This window comes from Centruroides sculpturatus, unplaced genomic scaffold (genome assembly GCF_000671375.1).
Source record: "Centruroides sculpturatus isolate CEXI.00-Female unplaced genomic scaffold, Cexi_2.0 scaffold2217, whole genome shotgun sequence".
Classification (NCBI taxonomy): Eukaryota; Metazoa; Arthropoda; class Arachnida; order Scorpiones; family Buthidae; genus Centruroides; species Centruroides sculpturatus.
In genome coordinates, this window is record NW_019392598.1 from 3,001 (window position 1) to 17,620 (window position 14,620).

General features: G+C 31.7%; 1 long non-coding RNA gene across 1 annotated transcript in view; it reads left to right on the forward strand.

The window, feature by feature from the left end:
• The first annotated feature begins 65 nt into the window (after positions 1 to 65).
• LOC111617635 overlaps positions 66 to 14,620 on the forward strand; it is a 57,557-nt gene continuing 43,002 nt past the window's right edge. The window contains exon 1 of the long non-coding RNA XR_002755455.1: positions 66 to 413. This is a non-coding gene — a long non-coding RNA (uncharacterized LOC111617635). The remainder of the gene's footprint in view (positions 414 to 14,620) is intronic.

Here is a 14,620-nt window from a genome sequence, read left to right on the forward strand (position 1 = left end):
TATACTTAATAATAATAATAATAATAATAATTTTTCTCGCTTATTTTTAAAATCAAAAATTAAATTTATTTTAAAAAAAAGGCAAAAAAAATAAATAAAATAATTCTTATTTTAAAATTAATTACGTAATGGATCCAAAATATTTATTTTGGCTGATCTCTACATCCGGACAGGTGTCGTTGCTCATAGAATTTTCGCGACAGACGGAACCTCGATACTCCAAATGCGCATGCTCACCGCATCTGCTGTTGATCGAGGTCGCCATTTTGATCGTCGACTGTCAGTTCCGAATGAAAATATTCGTTTAATTACTCTCGACAGTTTAAATCGACTAAACATGTTTTACAGGAAAATTACAAGCCTATTTACTCTGTAAATAAGACCGAATCGTATTCGATTTCGATCCGGACCAGGTAAACTGTTTTCTCCTCAATACATTTTGTCGTCTGCTTTGGGTTATCTCGTTTCTTTTGTGGATCCTTCTTAATCAGATTTACTCTATTAATTAATATACTAGGATCATTGAAGTAAATTGCGATTAAATTAAATTATCAGTGTGTTTATAATCGTTAAAATAACAGAAATGCCAACTTAATATTAAAAAAAATGAAATTGATTAGTTTTTTCTTTTTGAAATTGATTAGTTTATATTATTTTAATCACGTGAACTAAGAGCTTGAACGAAGGTCTTAATGATTAAACATTTATGCACTTTAATTAGATTAAATTCTTAAAATGTGCGTATCGATTTATTTTAGAAAAGATGGAGAATTGTGATGTGTAATTTCAGTTTATTCGATAAATAAATGCTATAAGAATTATATATGAAATGCTATAATAAACTTAATTTATTATCTATAGATGTTCCACTTCGGCTACTCTAATTATACATGCTTAAAATTGTAGTGTCATAAGTTAAATGCTTAAATAATTCATTTAATGTTTATTTAATAATCTAATACAATTCTATAACATTAAAAAAAACCTTTTTACCTTTTTAAAAAAGGTTTTTAAAATATTTTATTAATTTTTTTAAATTCTAGGGAAGATATATATAAGTGTTATATTTTATTATTAAGTTTCCTAATTTGTCTGTTTTTTTTATTTATATATAGTAATTTATCTTGATTTTCCTGGTTTGAAATCTTTATTTTAACATTATTGTAAGTTTTGTTGCTTTCATTTTTTATCTTATTCAATTTTACATTTACAAGTGCAAGCAGTTGTGTAAAATGTAATTTAATAAATTTGATGATGTAAAAATAAACCTAAATCGTTATTTATAAAAATATTGCATTCTCATTTAAAAGTTAATTAGTTAATTTCGGATTTAAATGTTAACGAAATACCTATACCTGAATCTACAAAACAAAGTGACCTTGAGATGAATGAATATAAAAGAATGGATATCTCTTCTTTCCTTCTTTCTAAAAAAAAAAAAAAACAATCATCATTATTATAAATAATGATGATAATATCCATTTTAAATAATGTATTTAAAATAGAAGTCAAATTTTTAAAGTGGCGATACAATTAATAATAATGATGTTATTTGTGATACATTTTCCTTTTAAAAAATAAAACTGAGACTATATTTGAATGCACTCTATTTTTGACTTATTTAAATGTTTATTAAAGATGAATAGTAGGAATCATAGAAGAAAAGAAAGTATAAAATTATATACATTTAATATATCTAAATGTTTGTAGTTGAATTTTTTATAGAATGAACTTTGAATAAAGATGGATGAATGAACTTAAAACAATGCTTATTCAACAAGCAGTTATATTTAAAATTAGAAAATCAGCTAAAAGAGGTTTTCACATTCAATTCAGACAATAAATTCTATTCACACTTGCCAGGAAATTTGTTCTTGTTGTCAACTGTCTTTTATGTATCTATTGCATATTTCAGATAATTCTTTAACTAGTTGAGAATCTTGCAATCTTTAGGTTCCCTGGAGAGTACAGGATGTATGACGATTAATTTATAGAAAGCTTTCATGATAATATATATTCCCTAGTGATAATATTACTTGGGAATGGAATCCAATAAAACACAGCAAAATAATTCATTGCTTTTGTTTTTGCTTAGAATTTTTTTATTTGTAATTAAATGATTGTTTAAAAACTCAATTATTATAATTCTAATATTTTTAAACAGTTATTGTTTTATGTAATTTTATATTAGCATAAGGCAGTTTATAAAACTTGTTAATGTTTCTTAATAATGTACTGTACATCTGATAAATAGTACCTGTTTTTTTTTTTTTTTTTTGTTTATTGGTAATTACATTTATGGTAACATTTTTAAATATATCTATCAATCTTTTAATACATCTATGGTAATATCTTTTAATAAATTTTTTAATAGTAAAAATGCATAATTTTTTAACAGCAATGTTGTTACAAAGCAAGTTTTAAATTATTACTGTTAATGATTATTATTCCAAATTAGTATAATGTCTGTTAACAATTATTCACTCTCTCTCTCAATAATAATTAACAACTGGAATATTTAACATTAGAATAAAATTACTGAAATACAAAACATGTTTATTTTTAAATAATAATAATTTACTTTAACTATAAGTATGGTTTTCATTAAATTATTTTGAAGGAATAAAATAAACAAACAAGATGATAATGTCATTGTACTGATTATGAAATTGTATGTTTAGTGTATCATAAAGCAATAATACAATTAATAAATAGATTTAAAACATCTGTTGGAACATATCATCTTATGCTATAAATATTCATGTTATATGAAAAACATTTGCTTGAATGAATTTTATCTTTAGTAATTGTTAAATTTTATAACAACTTACCATATGTTAAAGTTACTTTGATCTCTGAACATCATAAAAAATATTAAAGATAAAGTCTCTATTTTAGTAATTTCTTTTTTAAACTTTGCAAAATATTTGTTTTAATATGGTACTTTCTAATTTCTCCAAGATTTAATTAATATTTCAATAAAATATCAATTCAAATGCATATTTCTTTTTGCATATCTATATCATACAGTAGTTTAGTACCATGGACAAAGTTAATACCTGAAAAAATTATGATCTCCAAAGTTTTTGTAATTCTCCTAAAGTATTTTAACTTAATGGGAAATTAACTTATAAATTATTAAGAATTATTTAAAGTGCTATTAATCAAATCGCTAATAATTACTCTGCTTTGTATACATTATGCACAAATGATACACAAGAAAAATTGGATTTGCTATTATAATGTTCTTCTCAGAACACTGATATGTGCCTATCCAATTTTTCCAGAAGCCAGTTGGAGGAAATATATTTTATTTAAAATTACTTTTTAAAAGATAACTGGACTATAAACTTGCTTACAATTGAGTATTATGGTACAGCTATTGTTTTGCTGTAATTAATTAAAATTTGTAAAAAAATTTGTAGTGGCATATAGCTAACATTGTAAATTAACAAAAAAAATTTTTCCTATAGAACACTATGTAAAATACCTATTTAAAATAAAATTGTTATACTATAAAATTTCTTTTCCATTTTTATCATCATAAATTTAACAGTTATCTGAAATGATACAAATCAGGGCAAAAATGTGAATTAGAGTAAACATAACATACTGTATTGTATGTTATTCGGAATAGTATTGCATATGAATTATACAATAAAATATTACAGATGTTAAAAGGCAAAAATAATTCTAGCTTTAATATTTGAAGATCTATTGTACAATATTTTCATCTGAACTATCTGATTTAAAGTTGCTCATGATTATGATGATCCTATTCTATAAATGAAAAACTAAAATCATCAATAACTATTGGATTAAATTAGTTCAATTGACAAATTTTAAGATTGATTCACAGAAGTTAGCAGTTTGAACTAATTACCTGACAGTTGTCTTTTATCACTTTATCAGTGATAGTTTAACATAATTTATATTTGGTTAACAGATATTTCCTGTATTCGAATAAACAGAGTTTTTATAAATAATATCCAAATTCAAAATTTAAGTACAGCAGGTGATTGGTTAATGAACAATTCGAACTGCAAAAAAATTGGACAACGAATAATTTCATGAAAGATTTTTATGTTTGGACAACAAATACCTCACAGGACAAACACAAGAAGTGATGTAAAATAATGAATACCAATTGGTCTCCCCTTGTTTCCAGATGACAATTTGAAACCTTTTGGAACGCAGAAAATGTTAACATCAATGCTCAACCCAATACTGATTGGATAATATTCCTCCAAACTTTGAAATTCTCTCTTGTAATTCCAGCTTTTTGTTTACCTTTCTGATAAATAATTTTTATAGTCTTTGTAAGACTGTTGGGCACTCATTAAGTTTTGCATCGGTTTTTATTTTTGAAAGGTGAGAATTTAATAGCCAAGGTAGAGAGTGGGCAGATGTCTGATGTTGCTAGTGTGGTCTTATGCACGTGGTTTTTCACAAAGAGACAGGAATTAAAACAAATGAAACGTGCTTTAATTTTTCTTGTGGTAACTAATACAAGAAAGGTTCATACAGATTCCAACCTCCTGGTTCCTTAATTCCAAAAAAATACACCTGTTCCGATACACAGCAGAACAAGAACCCTCGCGATACAAAAATTTTCTTATTATCTAACTTAAATCTACTTATTCTAAAAATATAAGAGGAAAAAAAGGGATAGAATATGAGAAAGACAGAAAGATATTCTCTAGAAGGAGCGGGTACCTGAATTGGCGATCAATGTGGAGTGGTTGGATGACGTTGTCTTGGGATGTCTTTCGGGGACGGACCGTCTGTGAAAATCGATGAAAAAATGTCTGGGATCCTTAGTCTACCAATGTCCTTAATAACAATCTCCTTTCTTCAGATCTGATCGTGACCCTTTTTCAGGTGGAGCAACACCAACCTGGAGACCTTTCTCAGATGCATCTTTCCTCTTCTAGACCCAAATCAAAAGTGACCTTCTGGGCTCTTTCTTTTCATTGTCCCCTAACTAGGTCACCCACCACCCACAGTTGGAAGAAAGTTCCAGAAGTATAGACAAAGGAACACAGAACAAAGAAGGAAGGGAGAATAGAAAAACATATATATATATATACAAAAATATAACAGAATACACTGGTGTACCACCACACTAGGCAGTATGACTTGAACATGTCTACAGTAGTCACAATCTTAGCTAAGAAAGATATAATCAAGAAGACTCAAGCAACTAAAGGAGTAATGAAAATCACATCTGAGAAACAAAGATGTGCCATCCTTGAAAAAATGGAGAGATGGCTTGTAATTTGGATAAAAGAAAGGAAAATGAAAAGAGATGTAACTAGTATGACTATCATTCAAGAGAAAGCTAGAATATTTTTGAAGAACTGAAGAAACAAACTCCACGTTTATCACAAGGAGATAGAATTCAAGACTACCACTGGATGGTTTGCAAAGTTTAGAGGAAATCTGGCATTAAACATGTGGTAATTCACACTGAGTCTGCTAGTGCAGATAAAGAAGAAGCTGAGAAGTTCTGTCTCAAATTTGAAGAATTTATGGTGAATGCCACCCTTCACATCTTGACTGTTGTGAAAAACAAACAATGAACCCTGGGTGGTACGAGTCATCACTTCCTAGAAGAGTTTGAACTCACCCAGTGAGACAGTTAGCAGTTAGTTGTTCTTTTGTTAGCTTTGTTGTGGAGACATGTACTGTACCATATACACAAGGAAGACAATAAACTAAGTTGTGTTATGATCTTGTATTGTTTGTTTTTTATCATGCACAGTGATGAAAATAAAGCAATCGTAGTAGAAACACTATGTTGGTGAGCAGGACTAAGAACCTAATTTGACTAAGAAGAACTAAGAAATCCACCTACTGAAACCTTCATCAGGTACATTATTTCTCTTTCCTCAAGACCTCAATTTTTGGATCATGGTCGAGATTGGAACAGTAAAAATCCCTCCATACAACTTTTCTGACCCAGTCTTATGATTCCACATATGTGAAAGCACATATGCACTAGGACAGGGATCGCCAAAGTGGTCTATATCGACCCCCAGGGGTCGATGCAACATCATTGGGGGGTCGATGCGGCTAGGGGGTCGATGTGGCAATGGGTTACAACCTTGTTTTTTTTTCTTATACAGATATCAGAGATCACAACGTATTTTATTTTGCTCATACTCTTACACTTATAATAAAACTTTACGGTGGGGGTCAATGTGAGGTTTTGGAAAGTGGTTGGGGGTCGACAGTTAAAAAAGTTTGGCGACCCCTGCGCTAGGATCTCCAAAGCCAATCATAGAAAGTGCCACAAAGTTCAACTACATAGTGGCCCATTTACCACCAGAAGTCGCATCAACAGTTAGAGACATCATTACTGTATTTACTTGCATATAAGACAATCTCACATATAGGACGAGGTGTGACTTTAACCTATCTGATGTTGAAATTCTTCTCTGTTGCCTGTGACACCACGTTGAATTTTGTTGATGTTAAGCTTAATGAAAAATACATGTTTTTTTAAAAAGTAATTGTGGCTATTTTATTGTCCGAGATTATTTTTTTATTTTTAAAAAACAAAATAGATATACTTCTTAATGTAGAAGGTATGGTTGCTGTATATTCAAATTCTGTGTATAGCGTCCTTGTAATCCAAAAAATGATTCTTGGTAGACGACCAAACAGCAATTGGTTAGGAAAACATTATGGTTTATTTAAAACAAGTTTTTATTCAAATGTATTTCGAGTTGGTTTTTGAATAAAAAAATTGTTTTAAATAAACTGTAATGTTTTCCTAACCAATTGCTGTTTGGTCGTCTACCAAGAATCATTTTTTGGATTACAAGGACTCTATACACAGAATTTGAATATACAGCAACCATACCTTCTACATTAAGAAGTATATCTATTTTGTTTTTTAAAAATAAAAAAATAATCTCGGACAATAAAATAGCCACAATTACTTTTTAAAAAAACATGTATTTTTCATTAAGCTTAACATCAACAAAATTCAACGTGGTGTCACAGGCAACAGAGAAGAATTTCAACATCAGATAGGTTAAAGTCACACCTCGTCCTATATGTGAGATTGTCTTATATGCAAGTAAATACAGTAATGATGTCTCTAACTGTTGATGTGACTTCTGGTGGTAAATGGGCCACTATGTAGTTGAACTTTGTGGCACTTTCTATGATTGGCTTTGGAGATCCTAGCGCAGGGGTCGCCAAACTTTTTTAACTGTCGACCCCCAACCACTTTCCAAAACCTCACATTGACCCCCACCGTAAAGTTTTATTATAAGTGTAAGAGTATGAGCAAAATAAAATACGTTGTGATCTCTGATATCTGTATAAGAAAAAAAAACAAGGTTGTAACCCATTGCCACATCGACCCCCTAGCTGCATCGACCCCCCAATGATGTTGCATCGACCCCTGGGGGTCGATATAGACCACTTTGGCGATCCCTGTCCTAGTGCATATGTGCTTTCACATATGTGGAATCATAAGACTGGGTCAGAAAAGTTGTATGGAGGGATTTTTACTGTTCCAATCTCGACCATGATCCAAAAATTGAGGTCTTGAGGAAAGAGAAATAATGTACCTGATGAAGGTTTCAGTAGGTGGATTTCTTAGTTCTTCTTAGTCAAATTAGGTTCTTAGTCCTGCTCACCAACATAGTGTTTCTACTACGATTGCTTTATTTTCATCACTGTGCATGATAAAAAACAAACAATACAAGATCATAACACAACTTAGTTTATTGTCTTCCTTGTGTATATNTAGGGCATCCCATTAAAATTACCAGCTGATATCATCAGACCCGACAACTCACGAATTTCTTGCGAATCTTTTGTCAGTCAACTAAAAAACCATATGGCTAATCTGAAACTCTACTAACCACTTATTTCACAAAACATTTTTATTCACCCAGAGCTAAAAGAATGTACACATGTTTCTTAAGATTCAATGCAAACCAACCTCCTCTTTGCCAGCCGTACTCAAGTCCATACAAAGTGCTAGAAAAACATGACAAAACAATAGTAATTGACAGCCAAGGTTGCAAATTCACAGTCTCCATTGACAAATTAAAACCAATGTATATCTTACAGGACGAATCACCCCAGAAATCTATCATCAGACCCATTCAGTTAAGACCATCACAGACATCATTGTCATCTGCAGCATCAAACAAAAAACTGGAAACAACCTCCAAAGATCAGGCTGTCATGTTCACTTTCCTAGAAGACTAGTGACCATAATGTAGCGTTAAGTGACTCGTTCGACCTCAATTCTATCGCTTGTCCCTCACTGGGGGATACTGTATGGCAAATGGCACCCTTCACATCTTGACTGTTGTGAAAAACAAACAATGAACCCCAGGTAGTATGAGTCATCACTTCCTAAAAAGAGTTAGAACTCACCCAGTGAGACGGTTGGCAGTTAGTTGTTCTTTTGTTAGCTGCATCATTGAGACATGTACCCATGTACCATATATGCGAGGAAAACAATAAACTAAATTGTGTTACGATCTCGTCTCATTCATTTTTTTATAATGCACAGTAATGAAAATAAAGAAATTGTAGTACTACAAATTACTAGCAAATAAAGTACACTACAATTTCATTAAAAAAGAAGGATATTGACCACAACAAATTTTCAGTTGTGATGAAACTGGTTTATTTTTGAAGTGCATGCCAAATCATACATCATGAAAGACGAGGAAAATATTCCTTGGCATTTATCCGCGAAAGACTGATTGATGTATTGATGTTACTTTTGGGATCTAATGCTAGTGGTGATATGAAGCTTATCAACGCCTCGTGTCTATCACTCTGAGAACTCTCGCTGGTCGGCAACCGGTGGTCTTTGGACCATTGATGGTCTGCAAGAAAATTTGGTTGGTCTGTGGAGAAATTTGGACATTGATCAACTGAAGGTTACGCTAAGTATTATGAAAGAAATGCAAAATGCTTAGTTGCTTTTTTTCACTCATTGGAGTTTTTTTTATTGAATCTAAAACTAAATACGAAGTGACTGTTATCAATAAATAATGCACTCACAATATTGTTTATTGTTCGATTGTCATCCTTCATGGAAAAGCACTAAGAATCCATAAACTTATTTCAAACAAACAGCAATGAACTTTAGGCTTACATTGATTTGTTATAGTTAAACAAGTGAGTTTCATATTAATATAGTAAAATATAACTTTTATGATCATTATTCTACAGATTTGTATCATTTAAAAAAATTCATGATAGTGGTTTGCAGGATTCAAAATTGTGAGTTTAGTGGTCTGTGAGGTCAGAAAGGTTGCATACCGCTGCTCTAGAGTATTAAAAAAATTCCATAATTAAAGAAAGACTGCCAGTGATGTGGAGATCAAATAAAAGAGCATGGGTCATGCAGGATCTTTTCAAAAAATGGCTGTTTGAAGTTTGTGCTCCAAGCATCATAGATTACTTTTAGACCAATGAATTACCATTGAAAGCACTGTTGCTATTGGACAATTCACCAGGACACCCAAAAGACCTTGAAGATAATTTTCTGGAAGACTTTCCCTGGCTAACAGTTGCTGTTTTTGAATACTACTTTGTTGATTCAGCCAATGGATCAAGAGGTTATTGCAGGTTTCAAGAAATTGTACATTAGTGCACTGTTTCATTGGTGTTTTGAAACATGCCAGCTCTCCTCAACAATGACATTAAAAATGTTTTGGAAAGAAAAATTTGATATTCTTGAAGCTATACAGCTCATTTAAAAGGCATGGTGAGAAGTCACTCAATGACAGTTGCATTCTGCTTGATGAAAGCTGTGTTCCTCCTGCATTCAGGAAGACAGATGATGTCCCTGAAATTATGGATGAAATTGTGACAACTGCTAGAGATCTGGAATTGGAGGGGAATGAATATGACATTGAAGAGTTCATAATGGAACCTGAAACTTAGCTGACAACAGAGGGAAAGTATGATGATTAGTCAAAAAATGATCCCTCCAAGATTTTTACATTTTTGGACTCGGGATCTTGAAATGTCAAGAAATGTAAAAAAAATTTGGGTTTTTCTCTGTAGGTATGGATTTACTGTACATGTGTGGGACATGATTTTGTTCACGCTCTTTGAAACTTAATAACCTGTGCTTTTTGTCAAAAATTTCTGAAATTTTGCAGAGAGGTTTGTGAATTAGGTGAATTGATGCTATTAAAATTTGTGATGCTTGCACATCAAGATAGTATAGCTCTCCAGGAGAAGTTGCAAGCACGGAGAAACCGACTTACTGATTATGGGCTAAGCCTAAATTTAAAGAGAACAGAATATCTTGAGTGTGGCCCACAAACTGACAAAATGATCCAAGTGGCAGACCAGACAATAAACAAAGTGACCCAGTTTAAATATTTGGGCTCCATGTTATCTGCAGATGGTGAAACAACACCTGATGTCATAGCACAGATAAATGCTGCCTGACTCAAATGGTGGCAAACCACAGGCATCCTGTGTGATAGAAAAATGCCTCAACATCTAAAGGCAAAAATTTATAAAACTGTGGTCCGTCCAGCAGCTCTTATGGAGCTGAATGTTGGGCCACTGCAAGGAAACATGAACACTCTCCGTGTAATGGAGATGAAGATGTTAAGATGGGTGGTGGGCCTAACCCGATTTGACCATGTAACAAATGACAACATTCGATAAAGATTGGGAATAGAAGGAATTGACAAGAAAATGCAACAGGCTTGCTTAAGATAGTATGGACATGTCCTACGCAGCAAAGACACATCAGTCACAAAAACAGCCATGCAACTGAACCCAGGAGGGTGCCGCCCACGTGGAAGGCCCAAGAAATGATGGATGGATACCATCAGGAAGGACATGCACATTGCCAACATCAACCCAGAAGATGCCAAAGATTGTGCCAAGTGGAAGCGACAGTTGCAACAAAGCTAACCCCTACTATGGGAAAAGGCAAAGAAAAAGAGAGATGCTATTAAAATTTGGTGGTTAAAGGAGGAGGCCATGTCATATCTTTAGTAGGGTAAAACTTAATGATGATTTTACTTGTTATTAGCATTTACAGTTTTTTTTTTATAAAACCCATCCCTACTCTCAAAATTAAGCATTTTGCCATTTTATAATAATGAAAAAAATAAAAAAATTTTAAAATAATTTAACAGATTGTGCCACCAAAATTTTAGATGTTGCCAGGAAAGTTAAGAAACTCATTGCTGGAATTTTTGTTGAGGGAACTAATGAAATTTTCTTGAAGATTGTGACTCTACATTACTTTGTATTAAAACATCTGAAATATCCTTGAAAATATTCACTAGTGGTTCTTATTATAAAGTCAAATTTTGACCAAATAAACAAAATGTATGGAATGTAAAATAATGTATAGCAAATCTGGGGAATAAATGGATTGTTCTTAATATTAATGATAGCAATTTTTGTGCAAAACACTTATTTCAATAAATAAAATCAAAATATGGAAATGTTTCTGTAATTTTGCTATTACCATATGTTTTTCTTTATATAACTCACATATGTTGTATAACTTGCAAAATAATAAACCTTTGAACAAAAATACATTTCAAAATTTTAAGCAAATTATTTTCCAGAGGATAGGTTTCATTCTTATTTTTAATTTGCAAGTTTTTATCCTGAGGAAGGGCACTTAAAACGACTGAAAACATTTGCAAAAGTGAAATTGGCACTGCATTTCAAGATATGTTGTAGTTTATGACAAGTGCTGTTTTACTGAATAGTGTTTTTATTAATAATGGTGTTTTGGCATGGTCAGATCAATTCTCAAATATACGACAAAATTTTTGTAGATGATTATATTTCATTTTGTCAATTAATAATTATTTTACCAAAATGCATTGTTCTTTTTCAGCCTTGTAAGGGTGTAAGGTTAAAATTTTTAAACTGTTTTTATAGACAGTTTAAAATTTGAGCTACAATTTTTAAATTTTTGATATAGCGTTAAAACCAACAGAAAAATAGCTAATCATGAAGATGTAATGAAAATACAATCTCTAATACGCAATCAATTGAGCACACCAGTTTTTTGTGATATAATAGAAAATGCATGGTTTGTGTCTCAAATTAGTGGCAGAGCATTCAGAGGGCCCCAAATGCAATCTAGTTTTGAGGCCCCATGTTCTAAATACTAAGTAACGCTAGCAAATCAATTTATTACTTAATAAAAATATACTGGTTAGTCAATTGTTTCTTAAAAAATGAATCTCTAAATGTCTAGATGAAGATGGTATAAGAGGTCTGTAAATAAAGTAATGAGACTGGTTTCATAGTGAACAATCTGGCAACACTGGGGTTCTTCTTGCCAGTGGTATAAAGATAACATGCCATATAGCTTCAGTTCAAGTGAAAACTTTGTCATATTAACTAATGCAGTGCCAATTTCACTTTTTCAAATGTTTTTAGTCATTTTAAATGGCCTTCCTCAGGATAAAAACTTGCAGATTAAAAATAAGAATGAAACCTGTCCTCTGGAACACTTTGCATTTCAAAATTTTAAGCAAATGTCTTATTTTTGTTCAAAGGTTTATTATTTTGCAAGTTATACAATATATGTGAGTTATATAAACAAAAACATATAGTAATTACAAAATTGCACTCATTGGCTAAGTCATATTTTGTTGTGCATTCCGAAAATGAGCCAACATAGTTATGAACAATGTTCCTCACAAATGTCATTACAGGTGATGAAACATGGATCTTTGAGTACGATCCAGAAATAAAATATCAAAGTGAGAAGTAACACACAGCGACCTCTCCACAGCCAAAAAAAGCAAGAATGAGCAAGTCGAAGATCAAACTCATGCTCATGTGCTTCTTTGACATCAATGGAATTGTCCATAAAGAATTTGAAGAATAATGGTAAAAATTTATGCCTCGAGGACAGTTTGTTCTTGAGGCATGAATTTTTACCATGAGGTTCTTGAAAAGCTACAAAAATGTGTTGCTCGCATGAGGCCAAACATCAAAGAGATCTGCATCAAAGAGTCAGTGAAAAAGTTAAACAACATAGTAACATGATGGAGCTTTCAGAAGCAATTCAAATATTTTTGAAATTTTGTAATTTAAAAAAAATGTAGACTTATAAATTCCTGCTGTCATCCATCTGTCCATCTATCTATCTGTCTTTTCTTAATCTATCCCAAATAACTATATATGCACTTCTGATGCAAACCAGAAGTCAGCTTATTTCAATTCAAAAATTTTTTTCTTGAAAGGTGTTAGACTGGCACGATTCTGTTGTTAAAGGGAAAGTATGATATACAGGGGCAAGTTACTACTAATTTGAGGTGGAGAGCATATATTTTAAATTAAATAAATACAAAATATGATTAAAAATTGCAGCCTTGCATTGTGATGATGTCACAATAAATAATAGCTTGTCTTACTTTTAAAATTTAATGGTGATTAAGCTTTTATATTGGCTTCTAGTCTGAGGACTTGTCACACCTTTTGAAATGTTTTTGCTTGGACCAAGAGACTTTTTTTGCTTTTCTATTTATTAAATATGCATTTTGGTCACTTACTGTATGTTCCTCTTTACTTTAAAACAGATGCTTTTTCTGTTACAAGTTCTTTAACAAATTCACTGAAGACTATACATTAATATACATTTTTTTTTCTTTTTAATTACATTCTCCCTTATATTAATTTTATTTGATTGATTGATCTGATTCCATTTTTAATTAATTTCAGTGAAGAATTCAAAAATGTATTGAGGGCTATTTAAATGTAAAAAATTGGGTAAAAAATTGAAAACAATGTCTGTGCTCTCTGATGTAATTGAGCACACCTAACAATTTAAGGAAGAAAAATAAAAAATAGCATTGCATGTGTCTAATGGAAAATAGGCATGAAAAACAAACAACAAAAATAAAGCAATTGCATCAATTTCATTGTTAATTGTGTTTTGTTTGTTACTTTTTTGTTCTTGGATTGCCTCTCCCTGTTGTCAAGTGCAATACAGAGTTGCTTATCTATATAAATTTTTTATATAGGTAAGCACAGTGCTTTTTTTGGAAAAAAATTTATATAGATAAGCAAATCTGTATTGCACTTGACAACAGGGAGAGGCAATCCAAGAACAAAAGTAACTGCTAGTGAAATATAAAACAGTCGAATGACAGTCACCGGTTGCAATTAGCACTGCAATTCCTGCATTGCTGCCAAATCATGACACGACCAAACACGAGCTGAGCAGTATGTCACAGTCACCACAAACTAAGTTTACAGTATGCATGCATCGTACACAAGATTCAGCACACAAACAGGAGCAGGACTATCTTAATAATTTTGTTGCCCATTTTCTATGCTCAACAGAGCGATTCAACGTGGACCAAACATCAAATTTTCAAAAATTCTCTTAAAACTTTTAAAATCTATTGAAAAAATGTGATGGAATGCTGTTCCATTGTGTTCTATGACAAAAAAAAAGTGCTGGGTAAGCAACTCTGTACCTGATCAATGCAAGGATTGCCTCTCCTATGGCTGGCAAATACAAGCAGGGTTGTGGAAAGGTGGGGCAGAGGGGGTGTTTAGAGTGCCAAGATGATGGGATGCCAAAATTCTAAAATTTTTACATGGGCAAACTAATAAATTCATA